We start from the raw sequence: 24,263 nt of genomic DNA, 5'->3' as shown, positions 1-24,263 counted from the left end.
CTGTGCTGTTTGGTGATTATAAATACTACTCTACCTTGCATTTTCTGCTTCATTAATATGATGATTCATGACATAGCACTTAACTAGATGGATGACTCTATTGTTATGAAGTGTTATGGCTGAATTATGCTTTTAGACAATAGCCATGGGGTACTGGTCTTTTGGTATTCCTTATGTTTGCTGAGACTTCCTAAATTGTTTCTCAGATAACGCTTCTGAAATGCATTTGTTATTTACTAAGAATTGTCTATGTGAAAATAACAGAGTAATAGAACAGTTTGGGTTGAAAGGGACAATAAAGATCACCTAGTTCCAATGCCCCTGCCATGGATGGGGCCACATTCCACTAGAATAGATTGCTCAGAGCCCGGTCCAACCTAGCCTTGAACACTTCAAGAGATGTGTTATCCACTATGGGATATCCACTATGTGTTCCAGTGCGTCATCATTCTCATTGTGAGGAAGGCAAATATATGGTCAAGAAGGCCAATGTATGGTGAAGAAAGTCATCATAACTTTGTAAGTAATTTACACTGGCTCTTCCATTTCATCCTTTCACATTCCAACCCTAGTGCTGTCTTAATTTTTCACTTCCTTTTGGCAACAGGAGCATTTCGGCTGTTGTCTGACAACATCAACATGTACAGGAAAACATGAAGGGCTCAACGCTGCTTTTGTTTTCTTTTCCTGTTTTTTCCTACCTTATAGTAACACAAAAGCTTGTGATGACAAAATCAGTAGATGGAAAGGGACCTGAAAGGAACAGGGATGAGACAATGGACAGTTCTGCTTCCTCCTGTGAGTATTCTGCAGTAGTGTAGACTGAGTTTATAGCAATAGCTGCTGATTTTAAATTTTGTTCTTTGGATTGTGCATCATAGTGGTATTTTAAGAGCCATGTTCGAATTTATCCTGACAAGAAATTGCATGGTGAGGGGATATATCCAGAGCACCCAATTTTGGACAACTAATTTAGCTACCACATTTCCATTTTTTTCCACCTAACTTCTCCAGGTAAGAATCCCTTTGATAAGAGGCGTGAACTGGACTGTGCCCTGAATAAGTTTCCTTCGCTTCCCAGACCATGACGAAGATTGAGATGCTCTAACAGAGGCCCTTGTGACTTCTCCCTCTGTGCCAGGCGGCTAGCCCTGAAGTCACACGAAAGGCAAGCCGCCGTGACCCCCACGCGCTGGACCGGGCGCTGCAGTGAAGCCTGCGGGTGCAGGCATGGAGTGCCACCGGGGATGGAGCCCAGCAGGAGGCAGGGTGATATGAAAGACATGCAGTCTCTCAGTTCTCTGAATCCAGGGTTTATTGGTAGGAACGGTGGGGAGGAGAAGGCAGATGGAACCGGGAAGGGGTACGGGGGCTGGAAGCAGCTGGATTCAAGGCGCAGAGAGAGAACAAGTGTCTCTGTTCCAGGGGTTAAGAGGGACCACAGGATGGGAGGGGTTTACACAGGAGAACCAATAGGAGCAAGGGGGATACAGAACTGGCAGAAAAACTGGGGAATAGGGGTGCAAGGGGGGCAGGTACAGGACTTTAAAAACCAAAACCAAAAATTTACAGGACTTTAAAACCGTGGGTAAAGGAACCTTCTAGCTATTAACTCAAAATGGGATGAGGGCGAGGAGAGCTCCAGGAACCAATACTTCTGATTCCTGATCCATATTCATGAGGCTAGCTCCAAGGTATGTTGGAGGAACAATTTTCTATCACCCTGACTTGAAGGTTTCTTCAGACCCAGGGGGGTTTGTCGGTTAGTTCAGTCATCTGAGTTGACCTCACTGCTAAAGGCCCTGAAGGCTCTCTGAGTGATGTGCTCAAAGCTGCACCTGCAGGACCTGGAATCTGTGCTTTCCTGAACCTGCATGGGATTCTAATTGAAAAAAGACCTCATTCCCTTATAAAACACCTATACATGAGGTTCTACCCCAAATGTGAAACTTAATTCTCTCAAGGAAGAAATTACTCTGGGTTTAAATCCAACTGAACAGAATAGGACAAGATGGGAAACTGTCAAGACCAAACCACATCTTCATCTGCAGATTTAGAATTTGAAAATATAGGTCCTGCTATAAATTTTGGTATTCTTCCCTTACATTTGGACTTTTGCTTTGAAAGCAAAGTGTATGCTAAGCAAAAACCTGGAACATCATTTGATCATTGGGAAAAAGCCAGTTGTACTGAATATTATTTCAGGTATGTGGGGAGCAGCAGGGACCTTGTGAAGAAACCAGCATAGTATTATAGAATGATCTCCAAGTGTCAGTGTAGAAGTGTAAATGGGATAAGTGAACACATAAGAGCAAAAAAGCCCCTAATTGTGCCATTTCTGACATTTGTAATGCTTGACTTTTATTACTCTGATGTTTTGTTTCTCTAACAAGCAGATAACAGTTGGAATAGAGGAGAAGAGGGACTATTAACACTATTTTAAAGTTTGCAAATTATAATTTTTTAAAATGAAAATACGTAATGTGTCATAAAATCAAATTTTGAATTTTCTCCTGAATTTTATCTTTCCATTCTATCTGATGTGCAAAATCCATGGCCATGCAAGTTATGCTGGAGCATATGAAACTCATTCACAGTACTATGGTCTTGCTCAGCAGGTTAGGTGAGAAAGGTTTAGCAAACACAGGAAGATATCAGTATCTTACACCTCCTTACTTCTGCAACAGAAGGAGCACTCCCTAGGCTATTTTAGAGCAATGTAAAACATGTTAATGCTAAACATTTACATTTTAAATTAATTTTTTAAACTAATTTGGCAAACTTTGGACAAACTTAGAAGAAGCCCTTGCTCAATCAACTACAGTGATGTAGGAATAAGCACTATATCCAGCTTCCAAGTGAAACCAGATCACCAAAAGGTTTGCCAGTCCTATGTATGTACAAGATAAAACCCTGCATGTTTAGTCATGCAGGTGAGTCTCCACCCTCTTCAGTGTTCTATTTAATTCTTGTTAGACATCAGCTTTTTCATACTCCAAATGATTGATGTATGAATGCAAAGTTTTTGAAAAGGGTAGCACAGAGCCTATTTGTGTGCGCCTGTGCTCGTATAAGCATATATAGAAGAGGCAACAAGTAATTAAAGGGAAAAAGAAAAAAAATACAAGAAAAGGAAAAAAAATTATTGTGGGGAGCAGAGGAGACACTATAGTTCCCAAGGGAACTAATCTTTTCTCTTTTTGTTAAACCCTAGAGCTCATGCAGGCAAAGAGCATCTCACATCTTCACAAACATATGGCAGTGGTCTCAAACACTGACACACAAGATGGCGGTAGACATCAGCAATTTATTATCCCCTGGTACACCTTTTAAAACTCTTTCTTCACATGCATAACAGGTTTTCCTTATTACATTACAGTTGGTTAGCAAACTATTTGCAATTGCCTTTTCTAATTAGCCATATACCTCTGCATTCCTGCAGCCTTTTCCTACCTTACCACAAACATATTCCTATTTTTTTGAAGAACAATCTCTGTCATTGAACAACAACTTAGCCCAAGACATAATTTTTCTGTTTAAAGTGCAAGAGATTGATGTTTCCAGTGACAAAGTATTATGTACTTTATGAACAGTATGCTTTCTTTAATCCATTTTATTTCACTTCTTGGAATTTTACTCATTTGAGTGGTACCTCTGTCGTGATTTAAACCCAAGCCCCACACAGCTGCTCCATCACTCCCCCACCACTAGGATCAGAAAGAGAATTAGAAGGGTAAAAGCTGAAAACTCATGGGTGGAGATAAAGACAGTTTAACAAGGAAGGCAAAAGCCACACATGCAAGCAAAGCAAAACAAGGAATTAATTCACTGCTTCCCATGGGCAGGCAGGTGTTCAGCCATCCCCAGAGGAGCAGGGCCCCACCTCATGTAACCGTTATGTTGAAATACAAATGGCATCACTCCAAACATCTCTTCTTCCTTCTTCCTCCTACTTTATATATTTAGCATGATGTCATGTGGTCTGGAATACCCCTCAGGTTAGTTGGGGTGACCTCACCTGTCCTTGCTGTGTGTCCTCCCAAGAACCCCAACATTCCCTGCCAGTGTGGAAGTACAGAAAGCAGAAAAGGCCTTGGCTCTGTGTAAGCCCTGCTCAGCAATAGCAAAAACATCTCTATATTATCAATCCTGTGCTCAGTACAAATCCAAAACACAGGCCCATACCAGTTCCTATGAAGAAAATGAACTCTACCTCAGCCAAACCAGCATAACCTCCCAGAAGGCAAGAATGATTAAAAAAATTAATGTCAGAATGAAAAATCAGACCTACTCACTGATCTACTCACTCAGGTATTTTAGTCTAGTCTTTTTTTTTCATAAACCAGTTAAATGATACTACAAAATCCCACATGTAGAACAGCGCTAATGTTAATCAATTTTATTACTCAAATACAGTAGACCCTTATTTATTCTGCCACCTTAAGCTAGCAAACATTGTGATTGGTATCATGAAGAGATGATTCTATACATATTCAAAACCTCAGTCTCTTTTCTTGAGCTATTTTTGTTTCATGCATATGTGTGTGCGCATGCACAACCAGGTTTAACTCACAGCAAAGGAAAAAGGTGTTATTAATTTCTGACTTCAAAACCACATTCCACCTGCATAAAAAAAAACAACAACCTACTTCCCTTTCTGCAGTGTGTTTTATGTGAATATGTGAACAAAAGAACCAGAATTCAGTGATCTTTCTAACGTTTCCTTAGTTATTCCTATTGAATTCTTGCTTTTTGGGAACTAGCTCAGAAATGTAGAGGACACATGGAGAGAAACTGAGCTGATAGCAAGGACAGGTTGCAGCATCCAACTCATAAAAATGTAACATACATAACTAGAATGAAAACAAATTTAAGGAAATGTGAAGAACCTGTTTTAGAAAGTAATTTGGGGTTTTTTGAAGCTCTTGCACGTTTGTCCAGCCTTCTGGAGGACAGATGGACTTCAATATGAACATATTTAAGTGAGATTTTTGGTCATCACTCATCTGCTCTTTGCAAGGACTCCTAATTAACTTGGCATATCTTGCTAGATTGTGGCCTAAGACATTTACATTTAATGGAAAAGACTAACCCAGATGGAAGTGAGTGAACTGTCCACAACGTTAAACCATGAACAGGGTATAAAGTGTAGATGGAACCACAAATGTCTTGACCTTATAGTCCTGGTCCCTGATCACTAAACAACACAGTTTTCATTAATTTATACTATACTTTGTATTTTAAAGGACACATACTTATTTTAAGGCTTTATTAATAACAGGAGGCAAGTAAGGGCATCCTCACTGTTGTTCATTACACTCAACGCTTCCACCAGTTGCTGATTTTTCTGGATAATATTAAATCTGACTGCAGTAATATAGGTCCACTGAATCAGCAACGTGCTAGTGGCAATCCACTAACAATGTTTATACCACCATATTTGTGGTTGCCTTAGTCCAATGCAGTGAGTAAAACATGGATTGAAATAACAATACTTTCTTTGCTAAAAACCCCTAACTTAGAAAAGTGTCCAAAAACTCATGAATGACCTTAAAGGCTATCACTAGGAGTCAGTAATGTTGCTTTAGTGTACCATTCCCATCAAATTTAAAAACACTATTAAGCATCATCTCATGACTTCCATTTCTATACACTGCTGAATGGAAATATTCTAGTAATGGGCTAGAATTTATAGCTGTTCTTGCAGTACCAGCACAGATTAATAACATGGGGAGAGCACTATCCCTTTAATAAAACAAAGGCTTAGGACACTAGGATCAGGGTTGAGAGACCAGGAGCCATTTTATCCCATTTATTGTCTTCATTTGGTAATATGAAAATGTTAATAGAAATAAAGGCAGCAGTATATGTAGGAAGAGCAACATTATTGCTTACTGCTTAGGGCAAATTTGTGCTGCTAAATTTCATATTTATACTTGACAATAGCCTTTCACATATTTAGCAATTTCACCTAGAAATCTAGAATTAACCAGATCACACAGCAGATTGAAAAGTTAGAAAATTTTTGTAACCTATGCCATGCATCCTTTAAATAAATGACAGATTTTTCATCAACTTATGTAACATTACAATCACGTTGTGAATGCAGAGATGTATTCAAAGTAAACTTGACCGTTTTGTTAAGGTCAAAACATTAATGTTATTTTTCCTGTACTATCTTTTTGCTCTGTTATAGCCTGTGTTCTACTGGCAATGCTGATTATTGAGGAAGTATTCAAAAGCATGGACAGTTGTAGGATTCTTATTATGCTAGATGTCTTTCATATAGAGATTAATAAATCATGCTCTCCTCTGTTTACAATTAACTTTCAGCTAATATTAAATGAAGTTTAAATTCCACTTGCACAAGAAGAGCACATCAGAGGCAGGAAAGATATAGATATATCTAGATATTTCCAAGATAAGACCAAAACTCAGGGCATGAATGAATTCTTTTCTTTTTTTAGAACTGGCAAATTTTTACCAAGCAAATGCTCTTAACACAGACCTGCCATTACTCTGGCATCTCTCAAGGAGCACCCTAAATCCTTACTCTGATTTTGAGAGAATTGGGTATGGAATGTTCTCTCAGGCTGGCAGAAAATGTAGAAATGAGGCATTCAAAAAAAGAGAGAAGATGGAAACAATCCCCTTTAGAAGATAAAGATATGTAGTACTGGAGTCCAAACATATCGGGGAATATGCTCTCAACCATATGCATGGTGAGACTAGGGGTTCCTAAATATTTTAACTCCTAAAATATTTCACAGACACATTTCAACTATAATTATTTTTCTTTATTTCCAAAGACTGAAAACATGTCAGTCCAGGCAATACAGTTACAGTAGTAAAATTGACCCCTGCTAATCTAAGCAGGTAAAAATCATAGTGCCATGTAATGAGTTAAGAAGGCTAGGGAGGAAGAACAAGTTTTTCACTGATATGCTAAAGTATACTTAACATACTGAGCATTCCATACTTCCACCATTTTAATTTTAATAAGAAAAACAGGTATATGAAAAAAACCAAACAAACCCTCTTTTAAAATCTGCTTTTCTTTTCAAAGTAAGACACTATACAGAGAATAACATATTTGGAAAATTCATGTTCTTAAAATTAAAGTGGGCAAAATCTTTATAAGACTCCCTAGCTGACACTGTCTTATGGAAAACACTCTGTAATTTGGAAAGCAGAAAAGATTTTTAAAGAAAGGATTTTGGAAATAAGGTATCTTTCAAAATCAATTCTGAATTGCATTAATGCAGAACATTTTTTGTGTGGTGTTTGTGCCTGAATTTGGTTAACTTTACTTTGTTTTTTCTGTGTTGTTTTCATTCTGTTCTTTGCTTTCAAATACAAATAAGGCCCAAATTTGCCTACAGAGATTTTGCTATACAAGCATAGCATTATTTTCTCTTTTCACCTCGAAAAATAAAATTACTCCTTTTTCCTTCAAAAAACTCAAGTCCTGGTTACAAATTAGTATGACAATTAAATCTATATTTCTCCTAGGGGATTTTCGAACTGGAATTTTGCCCTGAGTTACTTGGCTTCCAGGTAAGCCACAGCAGAAACTGTGGCTGGAAATGCTAGGACATCACTAAGTAACAATAGTACCAGGCTACAAATAAAACTCAAAAATTTTTGTCTCAGAAGGGACTTCTAAAGAATTTACAGAATAGCATTTATAAACTTATTAATTGGCATTTAATTATCTTGTGGTAGGAAGTGCTTATACTGTTTAGTCTTGTTTCAGCTTCAGCTGTTAAGAGCTGAAATCAGATAGTACATAAGGTGTCCCGGGCCCCAGAACAATGATGGTGTCCACACGCCCCTGGAGCCTCTTGGCAGGGCTCCTACTAGACTTGCAGGATAACCAGGTGGTTTCATAATTAATCTGATCTGGATAGTGTCCTTGCATATTTGCAGGTCACTCATTTTCATGTGCAAACTAAACCAGCACAGGGCAGGATTTCTCATAAAAAAGAAATCCATACATTCCTGAAAAGTAATGCAGTTGTAACCCTTGCTAGTGTTTTACCACTAGTTCTTAGTAGAGAAACAATTTGCCCTTACTACTCTTTGGGTCCTCATAATAGTAATTCATTGAGCAACTATAAAAGCTTTCTTTATAAATGTCACTTAAATGGGACAGCAACCCTGAGGGACTGACTCCAGAAGACTATGGTGAGTTTGAGTAATTTCAGCATTAAGAAACAGCCAATCCATTGCCATGGGCAGACAATATTTTAGTGCTGCTGCCAGTTTCTAAATGCTATGACCTGGCTCAAAGCCTGATTGCAAAGGCTTCAGGATGTTGGCAGGTGTGTTATTTTGTTGTCGCATTCCTGGCATTACTTTGCCAGTGGCTTTACCCATCAGTGAGAGATGGGCTAGAAGTCAGTTACGTTCCTGCTCTTTCCAAGATGGCAATTCAGGAGAATGGAGCCTGAAACCATATTGTTCCTGGTGTGTAATTTGTAAAAGCCCTTTGGTTTTTGTATGTCCTTTTTTTGTTTGTTTTGCTCACTGTAACAATTTCATGAGAGCAGCAGTATTTAGGGATTTCTTGGCCCAGTCTTTCATACTTGGGAGGTTTGGATGGCTCAGAAAACTTGAATTTCTGAGGCCAAAGCCTCCTACACTCATATACTTAAAATTGATGCCTGAAACACAATATTGCACTGACAGGAGACGTTGTCTTTAAATGACACCAAGATTAGTGGTGATGCCACATACAAGGAAAGTGGGAAGGAAAGTGAGTAGGCTCCCTGAGTTGCGTGGGTCTGTAGGAAGAGGTTGTAGATATGTAAATATGTCACTGATGTTTAATAAATGTATCTTACCCACCTCATTATTGTTAATTTCCAAAAATTAAACTAATCATAGTTCTGTATTCATGGGTCATCTTTGCCTGGAAAAATGCCTCCTTTTTCTCAGCTTACTCTGTTTATGTAGCAGATGGCTGACACATTCTGTGTGGAGCAAAATAGAGCATTCAGTAAAAACTCCTTCTCCTTGCTGTTAAGAATAGAAATTTTCTTAAACTTGTTTCGATTTTCACATGAATTCTTTGTCAGTTTTAAAGACTCCAGTGTTCTTTAACATCTCCTTGGGAAAATGACAACCGAATTTAGTTGGAAAAATTTTTTACCTTCTTATTGCACAAAGAGGGAATTAAAAAAAAAGGATGGCAGCTCAGTAACAACAGCCTTTTTTGGCACTATGTAGGTAAGTAGATTATATTTGACAACAGATGTCTATAGAAAGTGTACAATCTCTCAGTGTTTTTGTGGTTTTAAGCAGAAAGACTAAATGTGTATGTGTATAAAGGTGGAGGTGGTTACACAGCTATGTGTAGGTAGAAGTAGGTTGGAAGGTACCATGGAGGGTCTCTGCTCCAGCCTCCAGCTCCAAGCAGGGCCTATGCTGACTTGAGACTAGGTTGCTCAGGGCTTTATCCACTTGAGTCTTGAAAACTGTTAAGGCTGGAGACTGTAAAAGCTCTCCAGGTAGACTGTTCCACTGTCTGATTCTTCTCATAGGGGAAAAGGTTCATCAAATGGAACTCTCTTGTTTCTGTTTATATCTATTTTATCTCATCTGCTACCAGCAGCAGTTGCTCCATAGCCATCCAGACTTGCCATGTCCCTGCATATACTTCACTGTTCACCTCAGTTTGAAATGCTTTACAAACTTGATGAGAGGACATTCTATTTCCTCCAGGTAATTGATAAATGTATTAAACTTCTATGGATTCCTGTACTTTGCTTTTAACCCGTGTCCAGTACCCTTTTAAACCACTTTTTACCCATGTAGTAGTCAACCTATCTTGATCTTAAAGATGCTTGATCTTAAAGATCATGTAGAAAGCCTTGGTCTTGTCAAGATAATTGACATCCACTGCTCATTCCTCGTGTATAAATTTAGTTCTTTCATCTAGAAGGTAATCAGGTTGCTTTTGTAACATTAATTCCTAGTAAATGCATGCTGGTTACCATTCCAGTTACCTTTTAATTCCTTCAACTGCCCAAAATGTGCATCAAGAGTACTCATTCCATGCTTTTATGGGCATGAAAGTCAGGCAAAGCCTTGAGTCATTCCTTTTCTGAGTATGAGTGCCATATTTGTTTTTCTTCAGCCATCGTGGTCCTTCCCTGATTAAAAGACCTTTCAAAGATGATGGAGTGTCACAGTGACATCTTCCAGCTTTCTTAGCACCCCAGATATATCTCATTAGGTGCTAGGGACTTGCATAAGATGAGATTTATCAAGCAATCCCTAACCCAATCCTTTTCCACTCCTGGTAGATTGTCTCTTCCTTGAACATTATCTCCTGGCAGAAAGACCTCAGAGACTTTGCTGGTAAAGGCTAAGGCAAAGCTGTGCTATACTGTTGTATAAATAAATATTGCAATTCCCAGGAATAAAGGGTGGAACTGCTGCTGAAAGTCTAAGACCCTGTGGTCAAATGTATTAATTTTACCAGAGAACAGCAACAATGCTGCCTAAAACTTCATGTTTCTGGAAATAAGAAACTAAAGTGTTTAACTTTTTTCTTGAAAATAAAATTGGGTCTTTAGTACATGCTCTGAAGCACAGGGGATGTAAGATGTGAGTATGCTTTGAGTCAAGAACGAGTTCCAGAGGTGTTGAGTACAGCACAATTAATGTTTTTTCCTAGAAAGGTTTGGATTGGAATGGACCTTAAAGTTCATCTAGTTCCAAACTCCCTGCCATGGGCAGGGACACCTCCCACCAGACCAGCTTACTCAGAGCCCCATCCAACCTGACCTTGAACATTTCCAGGGATGGGGCATCCACAACTTCTCTGGGCCACATGTTCCAGTATCTCACCACCCTCATAGTAAAGGCTTAATCTGTCAATGACTATTTTGAGATTGTATCTCTGCAAGCACAATAGGGATGCATGAAGCCAAATGCAAGTTAATCCAGGAAGAATAATAATGATGGGCACTGTTTGTGAGACTTAGCATGAGTAGATATTCTCTTAAGATCACACATTAACCCTGCAACATAAATATAGTGAAATATTTCTGCTCTCATACATCTTTGAGGATCTAAAAGAGATTAGAACAAAAGCGCAATAGAAAGGAAAACATAATTTAAAATGTGCCAGACAGGTTAATGTCCACAAAATTTTTTTATTACTTGTTTGAGAGAAAGGAATTTATGATATTGCACATTCTTTCTCACATAATTATTCATTTGTCCAGTTTTATTTGCTGACCTTTTTCTCTATGCCTCCATGGTGTCTTAATGAAACTTTTGTGAAACATTGCAAAACCTTTTTGTAAGGAATATATTTCCTTCTCCAGTTACATCGGAAATGGTGATTTGAAAAATATGGACTAGCTAACGCACACAATCTGCTATCTTAGTCTGCAAATTATTACCATAGTTTTGTGATGGAGGTCTGACACAGTTGCAATAAAGTACCCTCATTGCAGGTATACTGCCCCTGTGTAAGAGGTTTTGACAATAAAATGATTCATTGAGAATGCATGTGTGTAAAAGACAAGATGATGATATGTTGTCGGGGTTTGACCCTGACTAAATGCCAGGCACCTCGACTCTCTCTTGCTGCAAGAAAAAAAAACCTGCAAAAATACACACCAATCTTGTGAGTCAAATGAGATAGGACACTGGTAGGAGGACACACAGAAGAAAAAAGAGGGCAAACAGGCTCCAATTTAAAGTTGCAAAAAGTGATTTAATTACCTAACAGAGCCGGAGGACAAAATGCAAGGCAAAAATAAACTTTTTATACACTATTTTGTTCACTCCCCCCCTCCCTCTTACGAACTCATTTTTATTCACCCCCTTTCCTCTTTTTATCCAACAAGCCCAGGTAGGGAGGCAGGGTATGGGGTATTTTCTCAGTCCACAGAGCAGGTTCATAAATTTATTCATCACCACAATTCTTCTACTACAAATACTCTTTATCTCTACTTATTTCTCTCTCTCTTCAGGCAGTTTCTCTGCTCTCACCCCCACCCTCTTAAGAAGCAGTCTCTCTGCTCACCCCCCTTCCCTCTTTCCAAACCAGCAACACAGACAGGGGCGAGGGTGAGAGGGGTACTCTGGTCAGCCCAATCAGGGAGAGGGGTTCTCTACATAGCCATGGGGTCCCTCCCATGAGAGACAGTCCTCTGGGAACTTCTTTGATGTGGGTCTGATCTCACAAGCAACATCCCCCCCGAATTCTGCTGCAACATGAGTCTCTTTGTCCATAGAGTGCTGTGCAGACTCTCCCGAGCCAAGACCAGGCTGCTTCCATGCCAGGAGCAAGGAAAAGGCCTTTCTCTCCTTTGCAAGGCCTTTGCAGCTTTAACTCTTAGATGAGACTCCTACTGGTTCACAGTTTTTTTCCAGGCATCCACCTGCTCCTCTGGAGTAGGCTGTGGGTGAATTTCTGCACTCCTGTGGATTCCATGGGCTGCAGGGGGACCTCCTGCCTCCCCCATGGCCTTCACCACGGCTAGCAGAGGCTTTTCAGCTCCGGTGCCTAGAGCACCTTCTCCACTGACTTTGGCATCTCCAAGCTGTTCTCCCTTCACGTATTTTCACCACCACCTCCTCCTCCTCCAACTACAAAGAAGTGTGTGCCTACTTTGTTTTGATTTCTTCTTAAATATGTTTTCACAGAGGCGTAACTAGCACTTCTAATTGGCCCAAACTTGGCCAGCAGCATGTCCATTACTCTCAGAGCCATCAGAGATTGGCTCTGCTGGACTTGATGTAAAAACTTCCAGAATTTCACTCAGGACACACAGGAGCCATCTTTGTGCCACTCCCCACCCCTCAGACACCTCCCCAGGCCTACCACAACAGCTTCTGAGGGGTCCAAATTTCTCCTAAGTGTTAAAAATACTTTACTGATGTTTTGAGCCAATCAAAACCACCACATATGTGTAGGGTATGACCAGTATAAATGTTGAGATTAAACTGATTTGACATTTCAGAGTCTAACTCCAAGGTGTGTCAGAAGCTGAATGGTACTCTCAGTAACCATCAATCTGTATCAGGATTCATATCAATATTTAGATCTCAATGAGAATTTAATCTGGATCTCATTTTTCATGCATTTCCTTTACATCTGACAACAGATCTTTTTCGAAATTCAAGAACAGCTTGTCTATCTGTTAGGTTTTCTGCATCTGTATGCAAAAGAAAGTTTCTAATATTGGATCAGAAAATTTTTCTTCTTATCACAATAGAAAACATACTAATGACTTCCATTGTTGTTCTATGATAAGGAAAACATGGGCTGCAGAAAATCTGGAATGCTACTGTCTTGGCTGATCCATATTCTGCCACATCTGCATGCACAATGCTATGGCCTTGTGATTAAAGAGTAAGAAACAATTTGGGAAACAATTTGGATAGCTTGCTGTTACAGAAACTATCAGATACAGGATATATACATATACATCCTATACATATATACAGCTGCTAGAAGAGAACATCCAAGCTCAAGTAATGAATGTTTCCTTTTGAATTTTATGGAGTATATGTGAGAACGGTTTAAACTAAAAACTCTCTTTCTGTGGAACAATGGGAGTATTAAGATCCAAGTAGGAGCAATATATACCCATTTTTTGTATCAGAGTATGCGCATTTTAGGGTTTTCGTTTTCTTATTATGCCTCTTTTATTTAGCCTATTAGTATGAAAAAAAAGCAGATACCAAAACAAACCAGAATTATTTTCTTCTGCTTAACCTGATACTTCCTGTACATTTGCTCTTGTTTCTTCACATCCCATTACTCCAATGATAAGAAACTTGCTTTTGCTATTGAAATCAAACAAGAAAACAGTGGAGGTTTAAGCTGTTTTCCTCTGCTGTGGAAGTCTAATATGGTCCTAATGTAAGGCCCTAAGCATAAGGGTGATCTCTGCTGTTTTAGAAATTATTGTGATGACCTGTCCTAAGGTACTACTACTGGTATATAATAAAAATGTCCTCACAATACTCTTTATTTACAATATTCCTCGGTGTAGGTAGGGATTATTAAGAGCTTCAGGGCTACCTTCAGCAACAGGAGATTGCTTCTGGGATAAGAAAAAAATCGTATACGAAAGCAGATGTTTCATCTAGAAGATCTTGTCAGAGGGAGGCCAACTAGTGCACCCATTAGTGCACCAGAAGAGCAAAAATGCAACCTGCTTGAGCAACAACAACAACAACAACAACAACAACAACAACAACAATCCTCATATTTAGTATATACAGAATTTGATGTAAGGCTTCTGCTGACTTTCATGTGCATTGAGCTTGTGTTGTCAGATTTTTTTACACATTTGAGTCTATGCACCTAGACTAGTGCTATGCTACTAGTGAGTGCTATCCATTAATTGTGAAATATGCCTTACCACCCCACATTTGCAGTTTACATTGGAGGCACCATACCTGGGCTTATTTCTTGGGCAAAATGCAAAATGCTGTTCCAAGTCCCCTTCTTTCGTGAAAAGCAGTCAACTTCTACTAATGGGTATAGTCTCTTCTTAAGACTTTGTTGAAATAAGAGGAAAGGCAGGCAAGAAAGAAACAAGAAATGGTAGTATTTCTGCTGGCAGGCATGGGGCTTTTTATCATCAGTGCTGTAGTTAAGCTCTAAACACCCTGACAGATCTGACAAGCTAGGAACTATATGCAAGGAGTTGCAGATTTGTTCTTCTCACCATTTCTTACTTATAGACATATTCTAAGCCCAAAAAATTAACAACAGTAAATTAGAAAACATTTGAAAGATCTATTATTCTTCACTGTCAGCTGGTCCAAAAAATGCAGCTCCCACAGGTTCCCAGATTCAGAATGAGGCTGGTGTTTCAGTGAACATTTAGATTAAGCTCCCTGTTCTCTTTCTTTAGAAATCTTTTTCTAGAGAGGGTTTTCAGTCTACTCAGATGTGGAGGTAGAATAAGTAAAGGACACAGTATCTCTTTTTTCCTCCATCCTGAGAGATAGCGTCTCCCTGACTTCTTGGAGTACCTAACATAAGGAAAATGCCTAGGGGTATTCCTTTTTGCTGGGTCAGCTGTTTGCTTTAAATTTTTTTTTATTAAGGTAGTAATAAATAAAATGAGAAATACATTGCATCTACAGCAACTACTCTTATTGCCTGTTCCCAGTAACTTAATGTGAAACCTGTGGAAAATCAACTCATTATGTGAAGATGAGAGTGCAATTGTTATTCTGCAAGAATAACAAATTGCATATACCAATTAAGAATCCAGGCCATCTGGCCCTTCAGCAAGACTTGCTGTATCTCCACTTGGTGTGATAAATTAAAAAGTTGTTTCTATATGCATACTCAAGCCAAACACATTTTCTTAAAAAATATCTGCTGTCTTAGCCACTCATTAGGTCAAACAGAAGTTGATTTTCTTTTAGTTACTGTTCTACACTCTCATCTGACGTCACTTCATGCATGTGTAGATAATGATGTGAAATTCAGTGTTTTCTTTTCACAGTAGGAACTGTGCCTATCCTTCTGTAGTGAGGAGACACAGTCACTGAGTTTCACTATCACATAGAGGGAGTTTCCTAGAAGTGGCACACTAATGATTAAACTACATTTGTCTTGAACCGTAATTCACAGCTCCAGTTTCCTTCAGTGGTTGAAACCTTTGGTTATATACCAAAGCTATACCAACCCCTCTACAGCATGTAGCCTCCAACTCTAACCCAGGCATCTGCATGCTTTCTATGAGAGACTTGCCTCAAATAACCAGTGAAAGATTACAAGGAAGAAGTGTGACTTGAGTTGCCAAGTGCAACCTGGAGTGGGATGCTTCCTTTCCCTCAGCATTGACAGTCAGGGTATTTTACCTTGGGTTGCAGATCACCTGCTGATAGAACAGTACAGTACACAGTACAGTACACAGGGCTCTCCTACTGAAGCTCTTTGATTCTGTGCAGATAGTTACGTATCCAGCAGAGAGAGGAAGAAAATAACTCTTATTTGATTGCTAAGTACTGGTATGAATGAATCAAATGTGTGTATTGATGAATCTTCAACTGTTTCTGAAAAGAATAATGGTTTCATTGTTTTTGAGAAGTTTATTAGATAGCCTGATGATTTCTGAAACTGCCTGGTTTGAGATCCCTTGTCCCAAAGGAATTTTGAACCTTATTTTGGGGTTATGTCTTCAGTAAGTGCTGTAAGAGATGACCCAAGAAGTTTTTCCTATCTCTATGTGAGTGTGGGAGAGACTGAGAGCAATAGAGCGCCAACAGTGGGGAAGCAGTGCTAGCTTTTACAGTTCTTCACCCAGGACGCTAAGCTGGGCTTGTCTATCCACAGCCAAAAAAGCCAGCTGTCATCAGACTAAGTTCACAGAATTCAGGATCCACTAAATCCAAAATCCCATCCCAGAACAGACAACAAGGCTGCAGAGCTCAATTTACTCCTCCTGTTTCCATCAGGAATGGAGTACTGATTCCTCTAGTAAGATAACCCCAAAACTCATTCCCTGAGGCCCATGGGGTATTTTGTGATTCTTGGCTATGCAAAAATATTAGCCTGCAGGTCAGGAGATCAGGAAAACTGGTTGCCCTTGAGAGTGTGCACATCAGCTCATGATCTGCTGATGTCTTTGATATTTCTGACTTAATTGATGAATTCTGAATTCCACTTGAGCTGGAGGAGTAGGGCAAATTAATGTGTTTGGAGGATGATATCCTTACACTTTGAGAGCAGTGTGAATGCCTTGAGACATGACAAAATTTGTGCCTCAGGAAATACATCTAAATGTTTCTGGGACAATGCCTGAAATAGGCATGTTATGGTTTAAATTTTGAATACTGGTATTTAATGGGAAATGAGTTATTACCTTTTTTTTGCATTCATTTCAAAGAAATTTTGTAAATTAGGCTGGAGGTCTGATTTAAAGACTCAGACTGATTGCTGTTTTGATCTACTTCAAGTGAGCCTTTACATTTTTAGTACATCTCTCAAACATCCTCTACTGTAAGTCCTCTCAGACATAATATCTTTTTATGAAAATAAATATTTCAGAATTCATAAATGGATAAGAAATTGTTACCTATGATTCCATTGGTTTCTAAAAATATTTGGACATCACCAAATATTTGGTCTTTCCCTGCTAGAAAAGTTTGGGATTCAAAGCTTTTCTTTCTGGGAAATTATCTCAAAAAGGCAATTAAGAACATCTACTAGAACACTTTCCAGCTAAAAATACAATTTGAGGCTTGTTGATCATCTAGAAAAATTACACATTCATGGGAGAATGTTAGAATGTTTTATCTCTTTCTCCTAGTTAAGTGTATCTGTTGAGGGAAGAAAAAAACCAAAATGCAAAGCCATAATGCTTCAATGAAACTGTGATAAAAGAGGCTATGGTCATCAGCCAAACAGTTTACCAAGGCATGTCATGCAGACTTTAAAGCTTTCACCTTTTGAATCTGGCTAGATTTGGTATTTCTCATACAAATATCACTCTTCTTCCCTTGCTCTCTCCATCTTCATAATGCCAATAGTTGACTTCTGATTATGGCTATGGAAGTAATGTGCATTTAAACAGGAACTGCATGAGTATTCAGAGGGCATAAATTTTGATCTTAGTCACTGTTTTCTAGTAGTTAGACATAACAGCAACTGAGACTAGTTTTGTGATATTTAACAAATGCTCAGATTCCGTGCATGGCATGTGTCTAATTCCCATCCTATGCCTTTGCATACCTTCAAAACAACACTTCAGCAAACAGGAAACAATCTCAAAGAATGAGATTAATTCCCAGTCTCATTCTCTTTTACTCTTGAAATACTACAGTTCTTTAATTACATAAAAATATTCGGGGTGGGTATCTTGTCTTGGAGTGATGTTATGATAACCCTGTATTCCATCGTTAGCTCATATGCTCAGAAATGTGGTCCTGTGACTTTAGCTACACTCAGCAGCGGAGAGAAGCACGGGTTGTTTTGAAAACTTTTTCCCCAAGCCTCGCTGCGGGGGAGCGAGGAGGGGGAGATGGAGGTCTCTCTCTCTCTCCGGAGACTGCGCGCTGCGACGGCGGTCGAAGTTGCCAGCTCTGTTCCTGTGGGGTTTTTTCATCATTTTTCTTCGTTTGGACCCTTTTCTTGGATCTGCTTTGTTGCCCGGAAAACCCAAGGGTGCCCGGAGGACAGCAGAACTCCAGGGAGCTACTGGGGCAACTCCGCCCAGCCCCCCCAAGGGGCCCCGGAGAGGAGAAACTACGTCTGAGGAAAAAGGACACTAAAATTTACCAGCTTTTAAATCAGGTTTAATAACTCTTTTTCCCCTGTTTTCCCCTTCCCCTGTGCCTTGCAGGTCACTCTGCGTGGTTTTGTTAAATAAATAGTTTTTTCTTCACTTCCATCTAAGAAATTCTGTTGTGGGTGGGGGAGGGGGTGTCAGAGCCCTTGGCTCTCGGAGGAGGCATTTGTTCAGAGCGTTCTCCATCTAGAGAATTTTATCATTAATCTGGGACAATCTCCAGGAAAGGCTGGAGTCAAGTGGAAACTGAACATGATTGCGTGTAGTTTTCAACTGAAATACTCATCTGTGCACTTGGCTTCCTTCAAAACGTTTTCTCTCTTTTCTAAATCTCCCTCTTGAATATCCCACCAGCATGAGATGAGAAGATGGATATATACTACATGCCAATGAACCATCTGCTTATTTTTCTTTCAAGAGCCTCTTCTGCAATGACTGCTCTGTTCACCTAAATTGATCCGTAAAGTTTACACAAAGTAGTTTATCTGAAACCGTTTTTATCATAAAATTCTGCTACACTATAGTCATCTTGAACATAAAATGCTCCTACATTGCTTGAACATGTCCCAGATCATGTGGGATGCTAGAAATACTAAAATCTCCATTTCAAATCATATGCACTGATTTAAGGATAGTAGGATTGTTGTTTGTGTGTTTCTAGCAAGTCTTGTTTACCTGTCATTATTGTATCATCTCAGTGGTGCTGCATACAAAAAAGGAATATGTTTGACACAGGTAGGTAGGAATATGTGTTGCCATCAAATCTCAAATTTTATTCTGAACAACTTCAGTAGAAAATGCCTAAATAAATAACATGGAATATTTGTCTTGAAACCAAAAAAGGCTTTGAAAGGAATGCACTGAGAGTTCTTCTCATCAAAAAACCTTATAAAAAACATGGTGAAAAAATGTTGGCATCTGGGAGATATTTAGAATTCTATGTTGGAATACAGTCAGTATACAAATACAAATTACTTCATTTGTATCAATGGTAATAGGAGAACTTTTAAAATGATAGTAAATTATTTCTTGTAGATATCTTTATAACAAATATGAAACCTGAACGTTTTCCTGGTGAAGCAAATGGCAAAGCTCTCACTGGCAGCTGTGAGATTAGCTTTGAGACTGGAGAGGTTAAAAGAGTATGAAATTCCTTCACACTGCAAAATGCACTGTTTATATAGTAAGTCAGGTAGAAATTGCCTCAGAATTAAAAAGTATATATATATTTGCTTTATGCTGTACAACCTAAGATAATGAAAATGAAAATAAAGTTTTAGTTTTTTTCAGATAAATTATAGTCAAGCATGGATCTCTGGAAAATGTGCAGAGTTCCAGAGAATTCAGAGGTTGGTTTTGGCTTATGAAATGTGAATTAAAATCTACCCTGTTGCCTGCTTAGGAAAACTAGAGGTGAATGTAGATGTGAGAAAGAATAAAAGGAGGCAGCCAGAATATGAGGTTTGACAGGCTCTGAAAGCACAAGGTTAAAATGGCAAGGATATTTATGCTAACGGGTCTGTCATGTTCCTTTTCTGTTAGAATCTCTATTTACTCTTATAGCAACAAAAAATGTTGAGAGGAAAGGAAAGAGGAGCTTGGTGTCATTGACCAAAACAAAAAACCATGTGTGAGCATTTCTGTCACTCAAATATCTTTATACTCTAGAAGAGATTCCCTTGGGCTGGACCCCATATGTCCCAGCCTTCACCAGCTCTGGGCATAGCAGTAGATTCTCAGTGCACAGCACCAAAGACAAATGAGGATCTGTCTTCCATGGAGTATTATGAAAGGCAGTACCTTCCTTGTATTATTGACAGCATTGCTTGAAAAGTAGGGGTCTGAATTTGCTATCTTAAGTGATAAGATTCTGTCGTGGCTTTCCTAGAGAATCCTTGTACTGCAGTGAACAGTTTGGGCAGCACATGCATAAAACATTAAGTTCTGGGTGGCATCACTATTCATCTGATGTTATGTAGGTAAGAACTTGCATTGTTAAGTTCCTTTGTTGTAACGTATTTTTCAGTTAAGAATATCATCTGAATTACCAGAAACATAGGTTTAAGGAAGACATGGGGGGAGTATTTTCTCATTTGTGTGCAGGGCCCCTTCTTTATGAATTTAAATAAATAAATAAATAAATAAGTCTTGTTTCGATCTTTGAAAGCAGCTGGCTTATTTACATTCAACAATCTGAATTACTCTGAGGAGGTTTTAAAATGTTGACAGAGCTATTGATAAAATCGGCAGCCTTCACTGAGAAAAGGTAATTGCAGCAGGAATAAGCAGGCCTATTCAGGCTGCTGCTTTTCTAATTCAAGCTTTCTGCCTTGGCTCAATGATTTCATCAAAAATAAGTTATCAAGGGAGAGTCCCATGTTGTGCTTTATTTGTTCAGGAACCAGGTGCAGCACATGTTTTGTAATTTTGAAGTGCTGATACTCTGCAATTTCTGCAGTGTGGGTGAAATCTGCTGCAAAACAGACCTTACTGTTCAACTTTTTTTTTTCTCCTTTTCAGTAAGGAGCCTTTCTACTCAGCTAGAGTTCTCCGAAAGGCCTGACTGCCCAAAGACACATCACAGAGAGAAAATTATTAGATTCACATTCCAGTTTTGCTGGTTGTAGATATTCATGGGTTTTGTGTCCATTTTCTCTTCCCGTGTTCAATATGGATGATGAATCATGTCAAGTCAATGAAAATAGTGCTTTTTTTGGTGGAAAGTAGAATGATTAGCCTGCGATATTTTAGGGATAAGTAATGAAATAGTTATCTATAATAATCAATAGGGATAAATAATTGAATATCCTCAGTTTCTAATTTTCTGCACTTCATAATTAGTATTGACATTCATCTCCAGCTGACATAAATTGAACATTGGTTTTTGAAGTCAAATAGTTAATTTCTGGCAAGTTGTCAATTAGGATTCTCATCACAATAATGCATAGCACATATTTATGGAGTTATTGCCAAGAATAATTTCATTTTTTTAATAGTATACATCTTCATAATTAAAAAGTACACAGAGATACTCAGTTATGAATTGCTTTATTCTACACTAGAAATTACTAAACAAGGATAACTAAGGCTTCACAGCACCGGGTGGAACAGCTATGGAGGCGTGGAGGCAGGGAGTTGAATATGAGCCGGTCCTGTAGTAAAGCCAATGTGCAGTGGTTGGTAGCACTGGGCTTTCAGCATCCTTTGGGAGCCATGGCTGCCTCTACACTCTGCAGCAGTCAGACATCCTCAGCATGGAATGAATACTTGGGATTAGCAATGAGGAAAACAGAGCAAAGTTGTATACCTAGGGCAGACACACACTGCTTGTGATGTGTTCCACAGCCCATTTTACTGCACTCACGTTTTCCTCTCTCTTTAGTGATGAAAAGTGTTACTTTCATCATAAAGAATGCTTTTAGAGAAAAACAGAAAACAGGAACTTTTACTTCTAAGTATTGGTATAAGTTTCTAAGTCTGACTTCTAAAAAACTCAAGGGTACAGTACATTGCAAATTGTAGAACAGGTAAGAATACTTGCTTTCACCTTTTGAATATTTGTTTATACTGGTGTTTGAGAGTCTCTGAATGGGACTAGCCTGTGAAAGAAGCACAATTGGGCGAGATACTTTTTAATATTTACAATCATCAAGATATCATAGAAATAGTATTGCTAAGGTTTTCTGCACCTTGCACTAGCTGCAGGGTTTGGAAAAATACTAGAGAAGCAGTATTGTAGAGGGGATTCTGGGTCCTCAGCATTTTGCTGTTTTACTGTGGGGCATGTCAGCTTAAGGCTTTAAAACTTCTAGGAATGTACTGGAGGGGTCTGTCTAATTCCACAGTAAATCACCTTTTGTTGGAGTACCAGTTATTTTTGCCTCTGTTCTTGTGATTATCTCACTCTGTACCAGTCTGACATGTTATTGAACTACACACTTCTCTTTCACTTTCACTTTGGTGAAACATCTCCTGATTGTTTTATTTGTTTTTCTGTTTTACTCACAAATGAAGATGTACGTGTTCAGTATGTGCTGCATATTACCAACAGTATTACATCACACTAGGGGACATTTAAAATTAACTAAGAGGTAAACATGCATTTTAAATTATGTAAGTAAAAGTATATCTTCTAAGTACTTCTATAACTATTTCTAAAGAGATAGTATATTCATAAGTGCATTAATAATAGAGAATTAAGCACAGATTCCATGAGGCTACCAAGGGGTGTACAATTAGATCTGCAAAAATTTTTCAAAATGGGGAGCTAAAGGACAAATTGTCTGAAGATTATATTTTTATGCCTGGTATGCCTGCTCAGTATCTCTTGGGAGGGTTGTCTGTTGCAGGTGCTCAGAAAAGCTATGTTCTAAATATTCACCTAGATATTGTGTGAGTCTTTAGATTTTTTAAATCCAAGACACTAGAAAGCTTCCAGAAAATTTTAGGTTAGCTAAAACACCTGCTGATCTACTACAAACCCATTACCCTAGCAGTTAACATATCTAAGGCTCCATTAAGATATCTAATTATTGAAATCTTTGAATAGTTTTATCACAGGTATGCCCATGGATAGAAAAAAATCCTTTTTATATCTCTTTATGGAGGAGCTGAAGTACAGACAGAGAAAGCCTAGCCATTGAGACTGCTGAGATGTTGAATGTGTGTGAGAAGAGATGAGACTAAGGTCTTCCAAGCTTCAGGGACATGTTGATTTCCTTGCCTGTTCTTCAAGCAGATCTTCTTCGAGTACTGCAATTATATTCATCAAAGTTTCTGCAATACATAAAGAGGAAAGTGTTATGAAGCCTTTTATTGCTGTTTTTCATGTATATTTATTTGTAAAAAATATTACTTATTTTCTTAGCATTTCAACCTATTGTATTGATGCCATGGTAATTTTTTTGCCTTTTCTTTTATATACCTTTTATATATTCTCTGTATTCTTAGCACACATATTTGTGGCTTTTGTAGCTTATTATTGTAACTCCATTCCAGTATTTTCTATGCAGAAAAATTAACTAAACATTCTAAAAGTCTCCCAGATTTGGGCCTGAATCCCTATCCTATCTCGGTTCTCCAAGGTTGAAAACCAAGGTTGAAAACCAAGGTTGAAAACAGCTCTTCAAGATACATTTTTGTAATCAGGGTTCAAGCCTCATCCAAGGCGGGTCAGAGAATCTAGAAGGTACCAGAACTGGGGCATTACTTCATCTATTAAGTTTCTTATTGGGGAATCTTTGTCAAATATGCTAATTTGTGAAGTCTATAAAAATTGTATATATGCCACGCGTGGGTGTGCACCTACAGCGTTTTTCACCTGAAGAATTGTGCACCTAAGGATCCTTACAAAGGTAAACCCTTTTTTGTCCCCTTAACTGTGTCTGGCTCATAATTCTAGGACCAGGGAAAAAGGCATCAGTATACGTGCAGATAACACAGGTTTGTGGCCTGTAACTGATATGGACATGAAGTATTTTTAAGTAGAGCACATCATACTGCCACAGGCTTTTGTGGCTTCCATTATGAATGATGGGTATGAGTATGACTATGCAGAATCCTTTGGAGGCTATGTATTAAGGTAGACATCATGTCAATAATGACTCATAGTCAGAATTTTGCCTGCAAAAACTTTAGGCCTTGAGACAGATGTGGGGTTTTAATCTAAATTAGAAAATGTTGGGATGTCATAAAAGAATACGTTGCATTGTATGATGAGAAAGAGCCTAACACAGATCTTGAAGTAACACCTGCTGTGCTCTCAGAAGTTACTCTTCCCTGTAAGGATTTTGGGGATTTTAGTTTTGTTTTGTTTGTTTTAATAAAAGGAGAATTTGAGATTTGTACTTCACATCAGTCTGTCTATACCTCCATCATTCACAAACTGTGATTTCCCTGCACAGAGGACTATTCCATTTTCATGATGCAATTCAGATGGAGTCCAAAGCTCCTCTCTGCTTCTGTTGAATAGGAGTACTT

This window comes from Lichenostomus cassidix, chromosome 2 (assembly GCF_008360975.1).
Source record: "Lichenostomus cassidix isolate B80296 chromosome 2, HeHo_3.0, whole genome shotgun sequence".
NCBI classification, from domain to species: Eukaryota; Metazoa; Chordata; class Aves; order Passeriformes; family Meliphagidae; genus Lichenostomus; species Lichenostomus cassidix.
Note: the sequence above shows the minus strand (reverse complement) of the source record.